Source organism: Lepidochelys kempii, chromosome 17, assembly GCF_965140285.1.
Source record: "Lepidochelys kempii isolate rLepKem1 chromosome 17, rLepKem1.hap1, whole genome shotgun sequence".
NCBI classification, from domain to species: Eukaryota; Metazoa; Chordata; order Testudines; family Cheloniidae; genus Lepidochelys; species Lepidochelys kempii.
In genome coordinates, this window is record NC_136396.1 from 9,810,629 (window position 1) to 9,835,224 (window position 24,596).

The window sequence follows — 24,596 nt, forward strand, 5'->3', positions numbered from 1 at the left end:
ACACACACACACACACACACACACACACACACACAGTGCTAGTGGGAAGGATAGAAAGAATGGCTCCTTTCTCTCCCCTGCCACATAGCTCCCAAGGATAGGCACACTCTAGCCTTTAAAAAGAGTGTACAGTGCATTGAGGAACAAATTATGTAGATTTTAAGCCCTATCGCTGTTATCAATATTACAGTAAAACCTTGAGATCCCAGTTGGCATCAGGACCTCGTTGTACTAGACACTGCACATACATATGGCAAAAGACAGTGTCAGCTCCAAACAGCAGACAATCGAAAAAGACAAGCCAGGCAGAAGAGGAAACTGAGGCACAGAGAGATGAAGTGATGTGCCCAAGGTCACACAACCGGTCAAGGGCAGAGCCAGGAATAGCACCTGGGAATCAGTGGTGATTCCCAGACCACTGCCCTATCCGCTGAATCGTGCTATTTCTTGCCTCCTCTATGGCAATGCAGAGCCACAGCCCTAAATCAAAGAACTGTCCCCTCTCCTTCTCTGGAATTTGTACGTTAAGTGCTCATTCAATGTGTTTGCCAAGCCAGATCCAATATTCAGTATATGTCTAAATGGTTGGTTTTTTTAGTACTTCTCTCTGTCCTATTTTTGATTGATCCGTTCTTGTGGTGTTTTAAATATATTTTCATCTGTCTCCTGAACTGCCTGGGTGTTGACACAAAGCCCGGGGATTTTTTTCTCCTGCCTGCAGCAGACAGCGCGTTTATCAGCACCTGTCTGAGTGAATGAATGTGTCAGGACAGTTCTTCACACTGGCAAAAGCTCTTGATGGAAAGGGACCAGCCCTAATTTTTATCCGTGATTCAGATTTGTTTACATTTTGTAAAACCTAAGGGAAAGGGGGATAAAAGCTTCAGTTCAATGGAAGTCATGTTGCTAACCTCCAGTGCTAATAATTAACTAAATTATGCTGAATTAATTTGATGTAATTATTGGTGACGGAGCAAAGACAGTAGCCCAGAGAAAGTTTGAGAGACAGGAGGAACAGAAGTCTTAACAATACGAAATACTCCATAAATAGTGTCTCTTTTTGCCAAAATGAGTCATAAATACATAAAACGAGTTTATTACAGTCATCTGGCTTCACTCAATCCTCCAAATTACCCCAGTACCCAGACAAATAGCTGCAAAATGCAGCAAGTGAACTAGAATTAAAACAAGCCTTGATGAATTCGACACAGCTCTCAGTAGAAGTGTCTTTCCCCGTCTTATTATCTGAACAATATAGATTTAATAATACATTTTAAAGAGCACCCCAATGCTTTTTCATGAGACAAAGACCTTAATTAAGAACATGCTTTTGTTACAATGTTTTTTTGTGACTAGACAGGCAACCTGGAGAATGTTTATGGAATCTCTTCATTTGATTTCTATTTTTTAGACAGATTCAGTAAAAAAAAAAAAAATTAATAACAAAAATCATGCACTGAACCAAACAGAAAATTTCTATGATTTGTTCTGGAAAAGTACCCAGGCTTTAATTTTTTGCTGTTAAAATATGCAATGCATTGGAAATTCATAAGTTGTTTGTTTGGGTTTTTTTGTTTGGTTGGTTTTTTAATTCTCTGTCATGAATCAGAAAAACCAGGGAACAGAAATCAAATGGCATGTGTTTGTGTTTGTTAAAACAAAGCGCTGGGAAATGGACTAAAAAAAAGAGATGAAAAATTCTGACCAATGCTGGAAAAGTGTTGTTCTCTTCTCATCCCACTACACAAAGGTACGCACTTATAGTTATTAATAGCGTTGCTCCATTTGTAATGCCTCCAAGTGCCGCAGACAGCAGGCACAATTACTAGCTAAATTCATAAAAGATAGGATCCGGCAATATGGACCAAGTCCAAAGACATGGGTCTTTACTACCTGAGTTAAAAGACTTAACTGCCAATAGTACGTTCCTTATCTCATCTGTGAGCCCATTCACCATGCACATGGACATACACACGCACTCCAGTACTGCAATTCTGTGTGTAAAGCCATTGTCGTGTTACTATCTATCTGCATTGGATGGATGGATTTAGCACCAGGGTGGTGGTTTTGCTTCTGTATAATGAAAGTTTACAAATTAAAGCAGAGTTTAGATAATTGCATCAATATATTGAATATTTTACGGCCCTGAGGGGTTGTTAATATTTAACTGTGAATGGTGGGGTCTCTTATTCTGCCTAGCTGTGGTTTGAAATGCAGTGTTTGATTTACATCTGTCATAACCCAATAAATATATGCGCTTTCAAACTTCTATTGCATTTTTATTATCCTTGGTGACAAGAATAAAAATATTACCTAAAACATCATCAGTTATTTCAGAGGAAAGACTCCAAGCACTCGGCTGTATGAAATAATGGGATTTTTCTAATTTGATAAGTAGGTGCTGCTGTACGCCTACAGATCATATCTGCATCAAGAGTTCTGCTGATTCTAAAACAGAATTGATCTTTCAGAGCTCATGTTAATTTCCATCAGCCTCCTATCAGACTCATCATTCCAAAGCAAGTTCTAGGACATGTATAATTTATGCATTTGATTTCAATAGATCATTTCCTGACAAGTTCTGAGGGGGGCAAAATAAAAGTCTGTTTTCCGTAGGGAAAGTGCTAATATATTTTCTGAACAACCAAGTGAACTCTCCTTGAGACTAATTTTTAAAATGATTATGCGGGGCGGGGGGAGGGGAAATTACTCAAAAACCAAAAGAGAGTGCAATTAGCACTCATGAAATGTGATGGATTGCTGAGGTCTCTCATCTGTCCACAGGCAGTGGCTGGAAACTTCTCCCAGGCTGTCCCTCCAATGTGACTCAACCGTGACCCACAGGGACTGAACCCCGGGGGAGAGTTAAGTCTCCACAGCCTATTCTGTTCTTGGCTGCTCTATTGAGACTTGCCAGTTTATGGTAATGGCTTTTGTGATGTGGACACTTGCCCACTAGGGACTGACCAACTTATTTTTCCTAGGCGAGCAAAGAGCATGAAGATAGTACTGGCTTTTGGTATTGTTCCTGAGTTGGAATTTGATCATTGCTGCAGTAATGAAAGATTGTCCCCCATGGTCAATAATCCCTTATTTGTGTTACTGTCACGGGTGTACCAACCTCACACTGGGCCAGAAGGGGTTAATGACAGCCTGTGGGCTCAAACAGCCCTGCCCCACTACCCTTGCAATAGAAGGAGGAGTTAACAAAGGGATGAACCTGGCTCAGTTGGGAATTGATTAGGAAAGGGCAGCAGATCTCTGGTTCACTCAGGGAGAGGAGCCTGGCTGGAGCCAGGTCGCTGAGTTGTCCCGCTGACAGACAGAACCTGTCTCAAGGAAGGTAGCCTGCAGCTGAGAGCACCAGGCAGCGGTTGGTGAAGGAATGCTGGGAGAAGGAAGTGTGCCCAGGGTTCTCAGCTGGCAGAGAAGAAGATGCCTGCAGGGTCAGGGGAGGGGAGAAAACGCACCTTCAGCAGAACCAGCTGGATGGCAAAAGTGCAAAGAAGCTCTGTGGTGAGCCTGGAGAAGTGGTTTAGAGAGAGCCATGCTGATACATAGTGAGCCCGGGAAGAGGCGTAAGAGAGGTTGTGTTAGGGAGGCAGCAAGGGGTCGGCATAGCCAGGCCTTGACTGCTTATTTAAGGGACCCTAAACTGAAACCCAGAGGAGAGGAATTCCCCTAGCAGCCCCCTGAGGAAGGTGGGATGGAAACCTCGAGACTCATGCGGTATGGACTATTGAAACCCCTGATACCATGCAGTCTGGAGTTGGACTGAAGGCCTAAGGTGAGGTCAGTGGACTATTGTTTGTTGGACTACTGGTTTACCCTGGAAAGGGAGGGACTTTGTAGACTCAGAGGGCTGAGTCGTGAGAAGAAGCAGATCCCCACAGGGCTGGAGAGGCTGTCGGGGAAAAACAAAAAGCCTGCTGCTGCAGAACATCCAGCCACTGGAGCACAGGCCAGTGAGTCACACTCTTCCATTATCAAGAAACCCAGATCTCCATTTGGCCTACATTCAATGTAGACTGTTCAAAGCAAGGTGAGAACATCACCTTCAAAGCTTTCCTGTCTTCCTTCTAATTTCTATTCTGATCTTCTCTCACCCAGTTAACCCTACCGTATGAAGTCTTTATCTACAGAACAGGTACAGTAATAAGGGCAGACATAATGCAAGAAACCCAGGTACTGCAAGATGCCCAGCCTGCTTCCAACCTTCCTTATCACTTTATCAGTCTTCCTTTCACTCTCTTATACCACTGCTGCCTCTAAACCTTTTACTACAGTTCTCAATTATAGTCTGTTATTTGTACTGGGGTGACCCGCAGGAGGCCTAGTTGTAGACCAGGATCTCATTATGCTAGGAGCTGTACAAACACAGAACAAAAAGACATGGGAAAAAAGTAAGGTTGATGGGCCAGATTCTTATTTTTGTTTGCGTGGGTGTAAATCTCAAACAATTCTATTAATTTCAATTGAGTTATTCCAAATTATAGCAGTGTCAACTAGATTGCAATGTGGCTTTCTATTTCTGTCTCCACTAAATCTCCATTTTCACTGCAGGGTGTGGTTTTTTAAATAAATAAATAAATTAAATTAAATTAAATAAATGTGGTGCCAGGGAGCCTGATCTAGCACGAAATTTAAAAGATCAGAGCACATCAGCTGAGTCTCCCAGCAGACAGTCTAATGTGTTTACTACAAGATGCCTTATTTCACACCTAGCTCTGCAAACAAGAAGCATAATATTGACTTTGTCACTGTGACAATGTCATTGTGCCATTTCTTTAAAGCATATTTAAATGAGAACTCTCCCCACTACAGTCTCTCTGTCAAAGTCACTTTTACATTTCTACCGCACAATGAAATAAAAATGTTTTTATTATCTGACTGCTTTAAAGTCTTTTGCCGAACACTGACTTGAGGTAGGTGGCTCGCAAAACTACTTCTGACTGGTTCTGATATTTGAGTTGAGAGCACTTCTGCTTTCTGCCTCAGTCTCTCATGAAACTAACTAACTCAGTTACACCAGTGTAAAGGCTTTATTAAAGTCACTGGGCCAGACTCTCAGTTGGTGTAAATCAGAAGAGCTCTATTAACATCTGGGGTTTTATAGTGATTTACAGTAGTGGAGGTCTGGGCGGTGGTGCTCGTAATTTTGTAACTGCAATGGAGTTAACTCCAAATTTACAGTGGTGTTATTGCGATGAGAGACTAGACCCAGCCATCTGTTATATCACCCAACTGCTTCACAGGAGTTTTGAAAGGTTTAATATTTCTGAAGCACTTCGAGGGTGCAAACGTTATGTGATATTGGCACGCCGCGGGCTTACCCCCTTATTAGCACTTAATACTTTAAGGAGAAGGGGGAAAAGTCTGCTAAAATAAGGAGAAGGAATGGGAAAGAGAGGGAAACTTACAAAAGGGGTCTAGTTGAAGGTCAATTGAAAACCAGAGTGGAAAGTTGCAAAGAATCATTACCCTTCTGTAAAGTACCGTCCCTGTTTTCTTTTTCCCGTTCCTTCTCTTTATTTTAGTAAATATTTTTCTTCCCCCTTCTCCTTTTCTTAAACTTTCATTTTCTTTGGTTTTTCAAAGTCTAATAAACTCCCAGCTTCTGCATGAAATGGTACAAACAGCATAAGGTAAACAAGAAAGACCAATCATGTGCTTCCTGCACATGGAACTGCCCTGGAAGGCAATACGGACCCTGCAGGTGGGGCTGGTACCCAGAGCCATATGATGCAAGAGCAAATCATTCCAACCTTAGGAGATAAACACAACCATGGTGTAAGCAGGCAGAAGTCCACTGAAGTCAATGAAGCTGGGACTGCTTGCACCAGTGCCAAATTTATCCTTAAGATCATAGCTTAGAGATGGAAAAGATCCTATTGACCATCATGACCATGACAATTCATCACAGAGGACATGTCAGCTAATAGGCCAAATTATCCATTATGGTAAATTCTGCCATATGACTCTTGGGTCTGTTCCTACAAAGCCTCCACATGTAAAAGTTTAGGACTTGCACATCAAGCCCCCTTCAGTACCTGGAATTCATTACAGCTGATTCTCATTTACGCTAGAGCCACTTTATATCTTTCTGGTAGTGTAAATGAGAATCTAGCTGATCAACTTTTCCCCTGACACCTGCTCACTCCTCTACCTCACTTCCCTTCTCCCCACACTCCCAGCCCTACTTTCCATTGACTTGACTTTTTCCTTTCATGGATTATTGCCTGAAACAGCATTGCTACCTTTCTTGTCTATTTTCAGACTGTCCTTAAGAAAACCCTCTGGTTCCATTTGTAGCCCACATCCTGTTTCTGCCTCCCCCTCTTCTCGTTCCTAAAAATAAGGCTGATGCAATTCAATGTGACACGACAAAATAACACCGTGCATTGGCAGAAACTCTCTCAAGAGCAGTAATTAAAGAGCGTAGATGAGAGTGTGCAAAATCCGGCCTCCTTTAGACTGGAAAGGAGGCAGCTTAGAGGGGACTCAATTGAGGTGTTTAAGATTATGAAGGGGAAGTTAGTGAAAATTGATCAATGCTTCCCTTTTATATATCCTTAATGTAAGAATGTGGTCACTCAACCAAGCTAATTACAAGGTAAATTTAAAGCAATCTATATGGAAATACTCTTTCACAGAGTGTATAGTTAGCGAGTCAAAATCACTTTTACTTACTTCCTTGAGTCACATATTGTGTCAAGACACTTTTTAGTTCAGCATGAGAAGACCGGCTCATCGAGCGTCAAACTTACCGAACGTTTTCCTGTCATAATGTTTGATGCCCCATCCTGCTGTACAGTAAAGCCAGGGCTTTTGATCCAATAGGGCGAGGTTGGCAGGATCAGGTCCTACAGGTGGGTCCCACTGTATTCCATTATGGTGGAGATCTAAACCATGCAGTATGAGGAAATGTATGATGTATATTTATGGTGGTGCATCTCTGGACACAATGAAGAAAGGTCCACAATTTATCCTCAGGAAGCACTGGGATAATGTGTGCACCTTCTGTCTCTTCTGCTTAGTGGAGTAGTCTAGATGCCCAAGCATCAACTGAGATGGTAATTTTGATTACACAGGTTGAAAAAAAGGCAAGAATTTTTGAAGCATGCTTCTTCCTGAGCCTTTTTCAAAATTAGTGAAGTCCCGGAGTGACAGAGCTCACATCCTAGACACACACAATACTATGATACTTCTGAGGGGTGCAGTTTTCACTTCAGAGATGTTCACCTTTCGAAGAGAGAGAGAACATTTATGAAGGGCTGTGATTGCCACTGGTTTAAAAAATGCCTTTAGATTACTTAATCCATGTACAGCATTCCCACGATGGGATGGCAGGCTGGTAAAAGGAGAGAGAGGAGGAGAGCATTCATTGATGTTCCAATTCCCACAAGACCCAGCAGATGAGATATGCCTTAAAGTGAAGCTTCTTGCCAACAAGAGAATCTTCTTTCTGCAGAAGTATCAATTTCTGTCTTCTTGAGACTATCCTTTCAAATCCATCTGTGGCTGGCACCCATGCCCTGTTTAAAATTGGCAGACCACCTTCTGAGCAGGCTCAGTTCTATCCTAACACAGATGGCATGAGTGCGGGCATGCCAGAGAAGCAGTTTGCACATCACGCTTCAGCTTTATGGGCCAGATTACCATCCAAGCAAATCAAAATGGCACCAAATGGTGTCTGCCACCAGAGTTAAAGAAATAAACCTTAACGAACCCTTTGTTCATTATCAATGTTTTGCTGAATGATCAGAGCTTGATTAATGATCAAAGTCCCCAAATAGCTTCCATTCTGGCAAGGGTCTGGCACTGGTGAATCAGTTTGTTTTTCACTAGGGGAGGAAAGAAGGAATATAATGAAGTCTCTATCCCTAACCAGCGCAGCGAGAGAGGTACTTTTGGCAAAAGTGGTTCAGCATCCAAGCCAGGTCATCCTGCTGAATATGTCAGCTGTACAACTTTCCATAACTTCTTTGTGAGGGAAGCCAGCACATGGTTTCTATGGCTTTTGGGGACACTCTTAATTTTGAGTGTTTTTTACCACGGTTGATTACAAGAATATTCACCATTGATAGCAACGCCTGTAGGAATACAGGACATGTCATTAGCAGGAGTATTATTAGTATTAGAAAAGGAGTCGATAGAAGAAGTCTCTTGTGGTCTCTCATCAATGCAGCTAAGCTCATTCAGGCAAATTCTGTGCAGAACGACCCTGCAGCCTCACTGCTGTTAGTGGGAGTAAATCAGTGTAGAATTTGGCCAATTATTTATACGAGTGCACAATTTGAGCGAAACAGTATTCCAGATGTGTAAAAGTCAATTCACGGCCCAATTTTGGAAGCAATCACTACCTAGCAGAGCATTGACTGCTTGGAGCAATCCCTTTGGTTTCACAATAGTAAGCACTGTGCTTGGTGGTGTTTGCAGAATCAAGCCTTTAGCTTGCTGTGTGATTAACGTTAATGGGGGATTTCAATCACCCTTCAAAATTAGGAGTGCCAGGGCTTCTCAAGAAGAAGGGAGGTCTTATGGTTAAGGCACTGAATCAGCATGTCAGTTTCATTCTCAGCTCTGCCATAGACTTTCTTTGTGACTTAGGCAAGTCACTTGGAGATTTCAGAGTAACAGCCGTGTTAGTCTGTATTCGCAAAAAGAAAAGGAGTACTTGTGGCACCTTAGAGACTAACCAATTTATTTGAGCATGAGCTTTCGTGAGCTACAGCTCACTTCATCGGATGCATGCCGTGGAAACTGCAGCTTCCACGGCATGCATCCGATGAAGTGAGCTGTAGCTCACGAAAGCTCATGCTCAAATAAATTGGTTAGTCTCTAAGGTGCCACAAGTACTCCTTCACTTGGAGATATGCCCTTGCTTCACAGAGGTGGTGTGAGGATAAATGTGCCCTAGAAAAGCCTGTAAATTCATAATAAATACCCCCCACCATTCTGAGACACCCTAAAACATTCACAGTTGATTTGTGCAGAAAGATGAGTAGGAGTCAAGTCAATGGGAGTCTTTCCATTGAGTTCAGTGAGCTTCGGATCAGGTCCTAAGGCAACATAATAAGGACAAATTTAGTACCTGCCTGATGGCAAAGATGTGCAAGGTAATGATGATGATAACCCCAGCTATGGGGTATACCCATTATGACTACCATACTAAATAACCTCCTATGATATTTGGAAGTACACACTTGTTTGAGCAGGTACACATCTCCAGAGATCTGACTTAAAGCACATGTTTAGTTTGTTCTTTTTTGCACAGGCCCAGAGTATTCCCCAGGCTTAGTATTCCTGAGAGTTGATCAGTCACCAGCAGAACAAATTGCACCTGTTGGTGTGTTCGACTCTGACGGTAATGATACCTTCCTTTAGGTGGACAGGATGTGTTTTGTATCTGTAGGCACTCCAGCTCGTCGGGGTGAAGTGCACCTGAAAACACTCTGGCTGTTTAAGGCTCTAGCAAAATTGCAAATCCTACAATTGCATGCTCATGTCCTGGTTATTTGAAATCCTGCAAGAGGCATTTCTGAGACAGAACAAGGCTAAATATTTATTAATGATATTCTTATGTCAGGTGACACTTCTGTCTAACTGTAACTGACAGTGGAATGCTAGTAGCTGTTCTGAACTAAATGCAATACACGTAACAGCAGCAGAAGCCATCTACCATGCTGAGATAAATAATCCGTCTGCAATCCTGATGAAAGTATCCTTCAAAATATTGTTACATTTGCTATCTTTACTGACAATTCACAATTAGAACTGTGCTATTCAATTTGTCAACAGGGTTGGGTTTTTTCTCTGGCTACAAAATGCCGTTAAGGAATCACTCACAACATGTGCAGTTAGATAACAAATTGGCGCTCGCTTTATCATTTTTGCCAGTTGCTTGTGCTTTGGCAGTTTCACTTTTCTCCCTGTATAGGGCAAATAGGCTCCTAATAAGTTTCATGAAACCAAGGACAGGTCTACACAACAGCAGCACAGCATAGTATAGACACGTCCTACACCAGCTACAGGGGTTTTTCCATCAATATAGTTGATCCGTCTCTTCTTCCCCAGAAGAATTCTGCCATCGACCTAGCCACAACTACACAGGGGGTTAAGTCAACCTGACTACACTGCATAGGGAGTGTAAATTTTCCACAGCTCGGAGCAATGTAGCTAGGTCGATTTAATTTTTAAGTGTAGACAAGGCCTACTCCACTTACAGAAATCAGAGTGAGGGAACTTTAATTATCCTCACAGATTAGGTTTGTCCAAGTCCAACAGTAAGCAACAGAGACCTGCAGAGAAGAATCAATTGTTCATTATCTCCCCTTCCTCATCTCAGTACTCAAAGTGCCATCAATAAAGCAGTCCATATAAGCCTATGTAGGAGGAAAGCACAAATTCATCAGCATATGATCTTTCACCCTTGCTTAACTAGTCACATTACATGTGAATTCATGGCCTTGAGATGAATAGGTGCTTTCAGTAATCCACTCAGAACAATGCATTTTAATATACCACACTACCTTAAGATTTAAATAGGGAGTAATCCTGAAACACTCAATGGAATTGAGCCTTTCAAACTTTCCTGATGCTATGCTTTTCAGAATATATCTCAAACATTATAAAGAGCTGTGGCAAAACTGTAGCCTTCAGAAGACTGCAGTGCTTTTACTGATTTCCATGGGAGCCACACTTGTGTATCTGGCACTAGAATTTAGCCCTTTCATGTGCTGGGAAAAGTATGAGTCCACTTTGGGACACAACAACCTAGTAGTTCCTTACCCTGCTCTATAGAAAGCAGCTGGTGGGATTCTTAACTCCACCCCTGACAAGTGGATTAGCGCTTAAATTGGCCTTGCCGGCTTGAATTTGGGGTACTGTGGACACAATTCAACGGTATTGGCCTCCGGGAGCTATCCCAGAGTGCTCCATTGTGACCGCTCTGGACAGCACTCTCAACTCAGATGCACTGGCCAGGTAGACAGGAAAAGAACCGCGAACTTTTGAATCTCATTTCCTGTTTGGCCAGCGTGGCAAGCTGCAGGTGACCATGCAGAGCTCATCAGCAGAGGTGACCATGATGGAGTCCCAGAATCGCAAAAGAGCTCCAGCATGGACCGAACAGGAGGTACGGGATCTGATCGCTGTTTGGGGAGAGGAATCTGTGCTATCAGAACTCTGTTCCAGTTTTCGAAATGCCAAAACCTTTGTCAAAATCTCCCAGGGCATGAAGGACAGAGGCCATAACAGGGACCCGAAGCAGTGCCGCGTGAAACTTAAGGAGCTGAGGCAAGCCTACCAGAAAACCAGAGAGGCGAACGGCCGCTTTGGGTCAGAACCCCAAACATGCCACTTCTATGATGAGCTGCATGCCATTTTAGGGGGTTCAGCTACCACTACCCCAGCCGTGTTGTTTGACTCCTTCAATGGAGATGGAGGCAACACGGAAGCAGGTTTTGGGGACGAAGAAGATGATGATGATGAGGTTGTAGATAGCTCACAGCAAGCAAGCGGAGAAACCGGTTTTCCCGACAGCCAGGAACTGTTTCTTACCCTGGACCTGGAGCCAGTACCCCCCGAACCCACCCAAGGCTGCTTCCTGGACCCGGCAGGTGGAGAAGGGACCTCCGGTGAGTGTACCTTTTAAAATACTATACATGGTTTAAAAGCAAGCATGTGAAAGGATTACTTTGCCCTGGCATTCGCAGCTCTCCTGGATGTACTCCCAAAGCCTTTGCAAAAGGTTTCTGGGGAGGGCAGCCTTATTGCGTCCTTCATGGTAGGACACTTTACCACTCCAGGCCAGTAACACGTACTCGGGAATCATTGTACAACAAAGCATTGCAGTGTATGTTTGCTGGCGTTCAAACAACATCCGTTCTTTATCTCTCTGTGTTATCCTCAGGAGAGTGAGATATAATTCATGGTCACCTGGTTGAAATAGGGTGCTTTTCTTCAGGGGACACTCAGAGGAGCCCGTTCCTGCTGGACTGTTTGCCTGTGGCTAAACAGAAATGTTCCCCGCTGTTAGCCACAGGGAGGGGGGAGGGTTGAAGGGGTAGCCACGCGGTGGGGGAAGGCAAAATGTGACCTTGTAACGAAAGCACATGTGCTATGTATGTAATGTTAACAGCAAGGTTTATCCTGAAAGAGTGTAGTCACTGTTTTATAAAATGTGTCTTTTTAAATACCGCTGTCCCTTTTTTTTTCTCCACCAGCTGCATGTGTTTCAATGATCACAGGATCGTCTCCTTCCCAGAGGCTAGTGAAGATTAGAAAGAAAAAAAAATGCACTCGAGATGAAATGTTCTCCGAGCTCATGCTGTCCTCCCGCACTGACAGAGCACAGACGAATGTGTGGAGGCAAATAATGTCAGAGGGCAGGAAAGCACAAAATGACCGGGAGGAGAGGTGGCGGGCTGAAGAGAGTAAGTGGCGGGCTGAAGACAGGGCTGAAGCTCAAATGTGGCGGCAGCGTGATAAGAGGAGGCAGGATTCAATGCTGAGGCTGCTGGAGGACCAAACCAGTATGCTCCAGTGTATGGTTGAGCTGCAGCAAAGGCAGCTGGAGCACAGACTGCCACTACAGCCCCTGTGTAACCAACCGCCCTCCTCCCCAAGTTCCATAGCCTCCACACCCAGACGCCCAAGAACGTGGTTGGGGGGCCACCGGCCAACCAGCCACTCCGCCACAGAGGATTGCCCAAAAAAAAGAAGGCTGGCATTCAATAAATTTTAAAGTTGTAAACTTTTAAAGTGCTGTGTGGCATTTTCCTTCCCTCCTCCACCACCCCTCCTGGGCTACCTTGGTAGTCATCCCACTATTTGTGTGATGAATGAATAAAGAATGCGTGAATGTGAAGCAACAATGATTTTATTGCCTCTGCAAGCGGTGATCGAAGGGAGGAGGGGAGGGTGGTTAGCTTACAGGGAAGTAGAGTGAACCAAGGGGCGGGGGGTTTCATCAAGGAGAAACAAACAGAACTTTCACACCGTAGCCTGGCCAGTCATGAAACTGGTTTTCAAAGCTTCTCTGATGCGTACCGCGCCCTCCTGTGCTCTTCTAACCGCCCTGGTGTCTGGCTGCATGTAACCAGCAGCCAGGCAATTTGCCTCAACCTCCCACCCCGCCATAAACGTCTCCCCCTTACTCTCACAGATATTGTGGAGCACACTGCAAGCAGTAATAACAGTGGGAATATTGGTTTCACTGAGGTCTAAGCGAGTCAGTAAACTGCGCCAACGCGCCTTTAAATGTCCAAATGCACATTCTACCACCATTCTGCACTTGCTCAGCCTGTAGTTGAACAGCTCCTGACTACTGTCCAGGCTGCCTGTGTACGGCTTCATGAGCCATGGTATTAAGGGGTAGGCTGGGTCCCCAAGGATACATATAGGCATTTCAACATCCCCAACAGTTATTTTCTGGTCTGGGAATAAAGTCGCTTCCTGCAGCTTTTGAAACAGACCAGAGTTCCTGAAGATGCGAGCATCATGTACCTTTCCCAGCCATCCCACGTTGATGTTGGTGAAACGTCCCTTGTGATCCACCAGAGCTTGCAGCACTATTGAAAAGTACCCCTTGTGGTTTATGTACTCGGCGGCTTGGTGCTCCAGTGCCAAGATAGGGATATGGGTTCCGTCATCCGGGAATTCCATTGCAGCAAAGCCATCCACTATGACCTGCACATTTCCCAGGGTCACTACCCTTGATATCAGCAGATCTTTGATTGTGTGGGCTACTTGCATCACAGCAGCCCCAGCAGTAGATTTGCCCACTCCAAATTGATTCCCAACTGACCGGTAGCTGTCTGGCGTTGCAAGCTTCCACAGGGCTATCGCCACTCGCTTCTCAACTGTGAGGGCTGCTCTCATCTTGGTATTCATGCGCTTCAGGGCAGGGGAAAGCAAGTCACAAAGTTCCATGAAAGTGCCCTTACGCATGCGAAAGTTTCGCAGCCACTGGGAATCGTCCCAGACCTGCAATACTATGCGGTCCCACCAGTCTGTGCTTGTTTTCCGAGCCCAGAATCGGCGTTCCACAGCATGAACCTGCCCCATTAGCACCATGATGCATGCATTGGCAGGGCCCAGGCTTTCAGAGAAATCTGTGTCCATGTCCTGATCACTCACGTGACCACGCTGACGTCGCCTCCTCACCCGGTACTGCTTGCCATGTTCTGGTGCTGCATATACTGCTGGATAATGCGTGTGGTGTTTAATGTGCTCCTAATTGCCAAAGTGAGCTGAGCGGCCTCCATGCTTGCCTTGGTATGGCGTCCGCACAGAAAAAAGGCGCAGAACAATTGTCTGCCGTTGCTCTGACGGAGAGAGGGCGACTGACGACATGGCTTACAGGGTTGGCTTCAGGGAGCTAAAATCAACAAAAGGGGTGGCTTTACATCAAGGAGTATTTCAGGCAGGACTTCACGGAGGGTTCCAATAAGAAATGGTGCACCTAAGTTATTGTTCTTATTGGAACAAGGAGGTTAGTCTGGCCTCTGATTGATACATGGCTAGATTTACCTCACTGCACCTTCCCTGTGAGTGACTGCAGTGTGACCTAGAGTAATGAGTCCCCTAGACGGGGGAGGAGGCAAATGAGTACAAAACAAATCTGGTCTATTTCTTGTTTTGATCCATTCCATCTATCTTTTACATCTTTGGTTGGCAGCAGACGGTGCAGAAGGACTGCATGCCATCCACATCTCATGGTTGCTCGGCAGAAGATGGTACAGTACGACTGCTAGCCATCCTCATCTCTTGCCTGCCCGGCAGAAGATGGTACAATACGACTGCTAGCCATCCTCATCTCTTGCCTGCCCAGCAGAAGATGGTACAGTACGACTGCTAGCAATCCGTATCGCCTGCCTGCTCACCATAAGACGGTTCAGTAGGACTGACTGCAGGACTAAAGAGAATGACCTGGTCAAGTCACTCCAAATTTAGTCCCTGCGCCCATGTCTGCCCAGGCGCTCCCAGCCGACGTGGCCAGGAGCACCTCGGACACGACGAGGACGACTACCAGTCGTATTGCACTGTCTGCTGCCAGAAGGCAATGGGTTGCTGCTACTGTGTAGCAATGCCGTACCGTGTCTGCCAGCACCCAGGAGACATAGGGTGACGGTTACTTGAGCGGGCTCCATGCTTGCCGTGGTATGGCGTCTGCACAGGTAACTCAGGAAAAAAGGCGCAAAACGATTGTCTGCCTGTGCTTTCACGGAGGGAGGGAAGGAACGGGGGCCTGATGATATGTACCCAGAACCACCCGCGACAATGTTTTAGCCCCATCAGGCATTGGGATCTCAACCCAGAATTCCAATGGGCAGCGGAGACTGCGGGAACTGTAGGATAGCTACCCACAGTGCAACGCTCCGGAAGTCGACTCTAGCCTCGGTACTGTGGAAGCGCTCCGCCGAGTTAATGCACTTAGAGCATTTTCTGTGGGGGGACACACACTCGAATATATAAAACCGATTTCTAAAAAACCGACTTCTATAAATTCGACCTTATTCCGTAGTGTAGACATACCCTTAGTCTTTCGTTCCCCATCGCAGTTGTGGAGGGAGGGAGTGCTGGGGAAGTGGTGCTCTCTTGGCAGGGGGGGCTCAGTACCCTTGCGCATGAGCAACAGAGGGAGTGCTTATAGCTCAGCACTGTACTGGCCCTGCCTGAGATCACTCTCACCCTTATATTTGGACATAGGCTCTACGAGAGCTACATGCAACTGAAAGCGATTTAGCTTGAAAATCACTGTTTTAAGTGAAAACAAATGATGCACAAACAGCCTAATAAACCAAGTGCAGTACCGACATTTTACAGCTCTACGAGGCAGGCAATAACCCAGACAGTTTGATTAATAGGGTTCTTCCCTTTATTAGAAGTTCTTTCCTGTATTTAACATTTGGCTGCACAATTTGGTGAAAAATCAATAAAACAGACTCACTCTGTCGCTGTAACTCCAATGCTAACTTCTTCACTCAGGGCCCAGTCTAAAACCTACTGAACCTGATGGAATGATTCCCATTGACTTCCATGAGCTTTGGATCAAACCTTCTCTCAAGGCACTTAATAGAATCTTCTAAGATTTTTTTCAAAAGACAGAAGTTATTAAAAAGAACAACAAGGAGAAGAATGTGTTTCAAATGAGTCTGCCTTCTCTTGCAAGATATAGACACTTGAAAACCCACAGCAAAATTCTGATCTCATTTACATTGATGTAAACCTGGAATTGACATCAATGGAGTTCATCTGGAGTTTTACTGATGTAACTTAGGTCAGAACCTGGCCCCATTGAGTACAATGAGGTGGTAAAGGTATAAGTAAATGAGGGCATTATTTGTGTTTGACAAGACCTCTATAGTTTAAATTGAACCTAAAACACAGGGAAAACTTCTAGTTTATCATGTCACACTATGATCTTTTAAGTAGAAAGATTATTCATGTGATTCTTCCAGTGAAGGACACAACATGGTGTCATCAAGCACTCATATACTGCACTTATCATTGTGGTGTGACAACCTGAATAGAATAGAAATCTGAAGTACTGTGTGAAACTCTTTAGAGCTGGTCATATGCGGCCATACAAGGGTAGATGTCTCATTTAAGACAATAGAACATGCACTTATAAGAGACCAAGGTAAAAGTAGTTGTGGCCCTACTGAACAATTCTAGAACTGGCCCAAGGACAGCAGCATAGGGCATTTGAAAGATATCTTATAACAAGCATTTGAACTCTTTTGTTCCCCCTTCTGAACAGTAGATAAGATATTTCAGGGTCTTTGATATCCACCTTAGATCAGTGCTGTAGGAAAAAGAAAATTTAAGATGGTTAATTAACTTTGTTAAAACACCTGCAGTTAGTCATCCCATCAGGACACTTAGGATGCCCTTTCAGGACTACATTGTCCTTTGTTGTTAACATGTAGCTTACATAATAGCCAAAGTGCAATGCAATTAACTCCTTCCCCTGCTGAAATTTAAACCAGCAATTGTTGTTATAATTTACTCAGCAAAGCGTCAGGCACCTTTGCTCAGAGAACTTTCCAGCTCTGTTCAAAATATGCCTGATTTACTTTTATGGACAAGATAAAACAATATCAGTTGCTACATTTAATTGTTTAGTACTGAATGGTGTCTAGGGCCCAATTTTCATTTAGATTAGGCCCCTTTACATTGCTACAGCAACATAAAAGGGGCCTTAAAGGGGATGTAAGAGTAATTTACATCCATTTTAAGGCTCCTTTACGCTGCTGGAGCTTTACACTATTTTAGTGAAAAAGTGAATCAGACTCCTAATTAGGCCTATTTTAAAATCTGTTGTGGGCCATATTCTCAGCGGGTGTAACTAGTGTAGATTCGGTGATCTTGGTGGAGCCGCTAGCTAAGGAACTGGCCCAGTATCTTCTGCTGACCTCAGAATACAAAGCACCCAGCTGATCTGCATCTCCTCATTAACTCACTTCTAACTGAAACAGACTGAACTCTCTGTATGTTCAGACACGTACTGTTGGCAGTCACGTCAAGCCACTGACTTGAACTGGTGCAGCCAGGAAGAGTATCTGCATGGCACCATGTCTCCTCTTCTTTAGCATCCAAACGATTTTTCTTCAATCCCTAACTATCCCTCCATAATGTATTCAAGTTCCAGAAAATGTGGAATTGCCTTTCACACACGTGTGCAATCCTTTACCCTGAGCCTGAGTGTGACTGTTGTGTGTGTATATAAAGCATGATAAAACACAAATGGAGTCAACACAAATTCATGTTCCCTTAAATTTTCCTTTTCCATGGGGCATGCTGGTAGTTTTTACAGACAGATACTCCAACGAAAGACTCCCATCACTCACACTGAAAGAGTTAATTTCTGTGACCCAAATATGGAGACCCATTTTAAACTTGCTGGAAATTGCTTTTTAATCCTAGCTCTCGAGGATTTCCTTTGAAACCATCTGCTGTGCACCCTGGGTACTCTATTTTTGCATGCAGAATTACTATACTATAGACCTTCTTTTGTGTACCCAATACTTTTCAGCACATTCCTGAAATAAAATCCATAGTTTTAGTGTTTTCATTTTTGTTTTCTGACTTCAAGCACAGATTAGAAAACAATTGTAAAGGCCAAAAGCAATTATAAATGCATATCAAGGGCAAATAGAACCACAATTCTTTTCCCTTTGCAGTATTTTGAAATAAATCTAAAAATATAGATTTATATTCATAACGCCTCCTTATTTATAAAAGGTTTTACTTCTCATTGGAAATTGCTTCCTTCTCACTGGAGTCAATGGGTCATAAGCACATGCTTAATTTTAATTCTCTGAATAGGGATGGACTTAGTGCTTTTCTGAATCAGGGCCATAGTTTGGAGGTTGGAAGGTAACACTAAAATGCATCATAACTAGAGCCTGGTACATATAATAAAATAAATGTTTGCAGCTACTCACTTGACTTTTTAAATGATTTATTTTCAGACCCCGTGTGAACTTTTTGCATTTGCTTCCTGCGAACATTTGTTCTGCTGAGTTTTACCGGCGCAAATATTGGCAGAGAGTGAATTTTAAAGTCACGCTCACAAATACGTTCAAGGGAAACAGAATTCTAAATTGTCATGTGCAAGTGCTTGTTTCAGAAATGTTTAATCACAGCAAACCAATACTATGGTTTTTATGTGACCAATCACAGCTAACCGAAAAAGTAGGAATAGCTGAGACACACAGAGGACTGTTTTCAAGCAGTCGATTGGCTCAATCCATAGAGTTCAACAACAACTAAAATTGAATGCTTTCAGCAATAAGTATGTTTGAGGAAATTGCAGTCTGTCTGCAAGCATTCTGAGAGCAGAGAAGGATGTGAATTATTTGCTTTGTTCTAATGATATAAGGTGCAATTAACTTCTATGAAGAGGACCAGCTTAAGGCCTGTGCGCCCCTTACGTCTCGTGTGAGCCCGTGAGACTGAGGTCAGATCCTCAAAGGTATTTAGGCAGCTAAATCCCACTGATTTCAATGGGCATTGGGTGCCTAAATACCTCTGAGGATGTGGGCCCTCTGTATAGGGATTTATATCACCCACCAGGTTCATTTTCGAAAAAAATAATCACCTGGCATGCAGTGTAGGTGGATAGAAATATAGAAACTTTAATCTCCAACCAAAATATTCAGTTGCCTAAATGAAGACAGAATTCCATATTCTTTGATGCATTATTCTAGCACGTGAGCAATCAATGTTGGAAATGATTAATATACAGGAGAGAGCTACACATGCAGATGTTAGAAGAATGTGAGGAGAAAAAAAACCCCAAGCAAATCATTTTATTTCAGCAATAACAGATGTTGGAGCATCATCCTGCAGCCATGTAACTTTTAATGCAAAATGGCTTTCAGAGTGAGGGGTGGGGGAGTGGAATCAATGCCAAATTACCCATTTATTTCAGCATTTTCATTTTAATGAGATCCTGTATCATTTTGTCTTTACAGTTGTCCTTCGCTAATAATCCTCTCAAATGAGTTTTGTCTTAAGCATCAGTGAAAGAGAATCAGCTGTTTTAAAATGTATTTCCCCCCCTTCTATGTCTGTCTCTAGTACGTTCTACGGCAGAGACAAATTCTACTCTCACTTACACCAGTGTAAATCCAGAGTAATGCCCCTGAAACCTGTGGAGTTTTTCTGGATCTATACTGGCTTAATTGAGCAGATTCAGGCCCTGTTACTTTTCCTTAAAGTTGTTGGCTGATGTGTGCCCCACCACACTGAAGATCATTGCTCTGATACCGGGCCTGTGTCAGCTTCTGAAAGTCCCCAGAATACAGGCATCACAAACATAGCTTAAAGCCACCTTTGCACCTTACTCCATTCCTCTGCTCAGCTCAGGAATGGACTAACGGAGGCCTGTCTACACTAGAAACTATTGCCAGCATAGAGAAAAGGAGTACTTGTGGCACCTTAGAGACTAACCAATTTATTTGAGCATGAGCTTTCGTGAGCTACAGCTCACTTCATCAGATGTATGCCGTGGAAACTGCAGCAGACTTTATATATACACAGAGAATATGAAAAAATACCTCCTCCCACCCCATTGTCCAGCTGGTAATAGCTTATCTAAAGTGACCACCTGATGATCACTTTAGATAAGCTATTACCAGCTGGACAATGGGGTGGGAGGAGGTATTTTTTCATATTCTCTGTGTATATATAAAGTCTGCTGCAGTTTCCACGGCACACATCTGATGAAGTGAGCTGTAGCTCACGAAAGCTCATGCTCAAATAAATTGGTTAGTCTCTAAGGTGCCACAAGTACTCCTTTTCTTTTTGCGTATACAGACTAACACGGCTGTTACTCTGAAACCTGCCAGCATAGTAATTTTGTTTCGAGGGGGCGGGGGTGATTTTCTTTTTTACCACATTTTAATACCAGCAAAACCCTAGTGTAGACAAGGCAAGAGAGTGCTTTTGTTGGTATAACTTATTTCACTTGGGGAACTAGCATAAACTGCACCAGCAAAATCACCATCTGAATCAGGAGGGTTTTCCCAGTATACCTATAATGACAAACCCTTTCTTGTGTAGGCAAGGCTTCAGAATCAGGGCCTATGTGTCTTCACTGAGATATGAACGATCTTACATGCCCTGATTTCAGCTCAACACAATGGAAATTGTGGGGTCGTTACACCCCATATTCTTCATAGAAATATGGTTATGATATAAATATGGCACAACTAAGATATACTTTATGCAAGATGGCTCTTGTAAGATACCATTGGAAAGGTTATGATTTACTGAATGTGATTATCCAATTTGTATGCGTGTCTCATTTCTGTATCTAAAGTGAGGAATATGGACTATGTAACAATTACAGCTGTGTGTGTATTTGGGAGACACCCACTAGACAACCGGCCATCACAGCCTTGATGGCCCATTAAGAAGAAACAATAGAACGGTGAAGATACTAATCTCTCTCCTTCCCGAGAGGTGTCCTGGGACATAGCTGTGACACCACCAGGGCAGGTGGTTCTGTCGCCTAATACAAAATACCACCTTGGACACTGCTGGTTCATTTCCTCTGTAGGGGGATGGGGATCAAACAAAGTTTTCCCACCTTAGGTAAATCCTTTTTAAGGCTTGGGGTGGGGGAATGGTTAATCTGAACTCTCCTCCATGGCCTACCCAAGAAGAAAGATTGCTGAAAGTATCTCAGGGGAAAGGCAGGGGTGAGTCCAGACTGAGACAGGGGTCCAGTCTGTAAGAAGAGATAACTGGAACTCTAAGCTACAGAATCTTTGCATCCTGCCTAATTCAACATTTAGGGTGAGAAATTACATTTTGTAATCTGTTTCTTTAGTTTGCACTTTTTCTTTTATTTGCTCAGTAATCTGCTTTGTTCTGTTTGCTATCCCTTATAATCACTTAAAATCTGTCTTTTGTAGTTGTTAAACTTATTTCTTGTTTATAACATAACCCAGTTTTGTGCAATCCATATCTGGGGCAGGAAACAGCTGTACATATCTCTCTTCACATTGAGGGAGAGGGTGAATTTTTATGAGTTTCCGCTGTGCAGATTTTTCTATACAGCACAAGACAATATACCTTTGGGTCTTCACTCCAAGGGAGGTGCGCACCCGAGTGCTGGGGCAAATCCCTTAAGATGAGTCTTCCCAGAGCTAATCTCAGTGTCTGTGTCTTTCTGCAGCTGGGTGTGGCCCTCCCTGTGTGTGTGCTGGAGGAGGTTTAAGAGGCTGTCTCAGCAAGACAGGATAAAGGGGGCCCAGGCTGGCGAAACAGGCAGGCTCAGTGGCATCCCAGGACATCAGGTGGCACCTTAAAGGTGGGCAACACATCACACTCTTGTTTGTTTTTTCTAGGTTGATTATAACCAAGGCTTTCCTTCCAGTACAATCTGCTATCTGCAGATACAGCTTGAGTCTGGTATTGAGTGGGTACTTCAGTAACCACTGTACCCCCCAAACAGCTTGTTTGCCTACTCTACCTAAATCCTATTAACTTGTTTCTTCGAACCGCATATAAACCAGAGGATAGAAGATTTTAAAGAATACGTCAATGTATAAAAGCCATTCAAGTCTATCAGACCCATCCTCCTAAGGTACTGTGAGCAAAATTCTCTGTGGTGTAATTTCATCGACTTCAAGGGAGTTACATCAGCAGAAATATAGAAGGGAATCTGGTCCTTCATTTTCACTGGATAATATGTAATTGCTCTTGTTCAACTCCAGTGCCTGTGCCTAAAATACCATCTGACAGATTTATCAGTCTCTGAATGGAAAAGTGCATCATTGGTCCAGCTTTGCACAGACCTATACTTGGTCCACTGTCCTGAGCTTCTCCCTCACTTGCACCCTGGACACCAAGGCAGGTGAGATGAAAGCTTGGGAAGTCAAAGCTATAGAGCTAGTTTCGTGGGCCCCTATGTAACTTTAATAGGCCCATTCACACGCAGTAGTTGGTCTCTGCAGGATCAGGCCCTGAGATATTATTAGTAAAACAAGTAAGAGGAATATTTAAATTCGGGGTCATAGTCTCAGCTGGTGGAAACTGATCATCTGGCCCATGGGCTTTATAGTCACAGTACGGATGGGAAGTTGACACTGAAGTCAACAGAATAACTCCAGATATAGCTGAGATAAGGTGCAGGATTTCCAACCTGTCTGTCGCCTTTGCATTACCTGTACATAGTCCTGGGCCTTGTGTATACTAGGGATTTGCCATGATTACATTAGGACTGCCACATTGATGCAAACCCCTAGTGTAGACACGTTATTCACACCAGTGCTGCTTACCCTGGTTTCAAGCAAGAGTAAGCTCCTCTGATACAAACAGTGGCTTTACCCATCTGCATTAGGGGTTTATCAGTGCAGCTACAGCAGTGTCTGGAAAGGGCAAAGTGTAGTCAAAGTCAGCTAGCCCTAGCCCTGTCTTTTCTATTCCATCTCTCTGAGGTCTCTGAGGTCCATTGATGAGCTAACCAGGAGTGAAAGGGGATTTACTGAAGACCAGAAGCGTGCATTTTAGTCATCATGGATGCTTTTTGTCTATATCTTTTAGCCATAAAATGTCTAGAAATTTTGTATCCATGAACTACTGTATATCTTTATGAGCCACTCTTTTGATATATTTGAAAGTCCATTGAAGTATGGTTAGAAATCATTTTTCTCTTCTCCATTCATGAAGTGTCTGCAAAAACATGAGCTAAAAGCAATATCCAGCCCAGGGGAAATGAGGTATTGTCTATCTTTCTGAAGTTCCCTCCATTATCCAGATATAACTCTCTCTCTAACTATATATATATTTATAGTAACAGAGTTCACCCCTGGAAACTGGGATGCTTGCTAGGGAAAAATGGGACATTAAGCAGCTGTGAGAAACCACATCCACAGCCATGTGTTTTAGTCGGCTGACACATGCTGTCTGCCTCTGATGCGGCACAAATAAGTACAGGAAAGTTGCACTAGCAGTAATTCTGCAATGATTCTGACTTATGCTACATTGAATCCAATCAAAGTAAACAGCAGAAGCTTCGTTTAATTGATTCCCCCCTAACCCCCATTTGAGGAACCACTGCTAGAAGGTCAAAGAACCTGAAAAGTTTCTTCTGACCCCTGTTTCTATCATCTGACCTAGTCTAGTTCCTCATTAGTTCTTGAAGAATCCAATACGCCCTGCCTTACCCTGTCTCTCTACCCTTCTCCTTCTGTCTCTGTACATTCAACTGCAGACCCCAGCAGCTCTTGGCAACCCCAGCTGTTGGCCTCCTGGGTGGAATCTGCTTTGGCTTTCTCTCTGCACTGTGCTTCCTTGTGTACATTCTTTATGCACTTCACAGCATAAGAGATTTAAATTCAGTGGTGAGTGAGGCTGCAAGAGCAGCTGGAATATCAGTAGGATCTGAAAATATATGGAGCAAGGTTGTGAGAAGAGACTGTAAGGTAGGGCCAGAAGGGGCAGTTTAGGAATTGCAGGTTAAGAAGGATGTAGCTGGGGATACGCTGAAAGTGAAAGAACACTGCCATTTTGAGGAGTTGGGGGGTGGGAGGGGAGATGGAAATGGCATCACAGAAGCTCAAATTAAGGTTTAGTTGGAGGGATGTATGAAGGGTCAAACCATTATTTTCCTGTGATCTGGTTAATCTGACCCTGGTTCTAGATCTAGTCAATTTTTATCTGACTAACGGATACAATGCAGAGCACGTTTAGCTACTCTTGATAGCAAATATGCAGTGACATAGCCTGGTTTGTTTGTTATTGACAATGCTACTATAATCTATAAGACAAATATTGCTATGTGGGGAGCTATATATTTGCATGCATACCACTGAAGATTTAAATAGCATTTATGGTATATACAAATAATCATCCAGTCCAATGCCGATTAAAGTCAATGGGAGTCTATTCTCTTCAGTGGGCATTGGATTGGAGCCCAGATGAAGGGCTGGGCATTCATAACTCTAACTGACTCACTCAAGATCAGGCCAACTATAGGTTGTCTTGAACAATTACATTGTGTTATGGTATTTTTCCCCTCCAGCCTAAAATGTCTGTGACTATTTATTTTTAGCTACTTAATTTTATTAGTA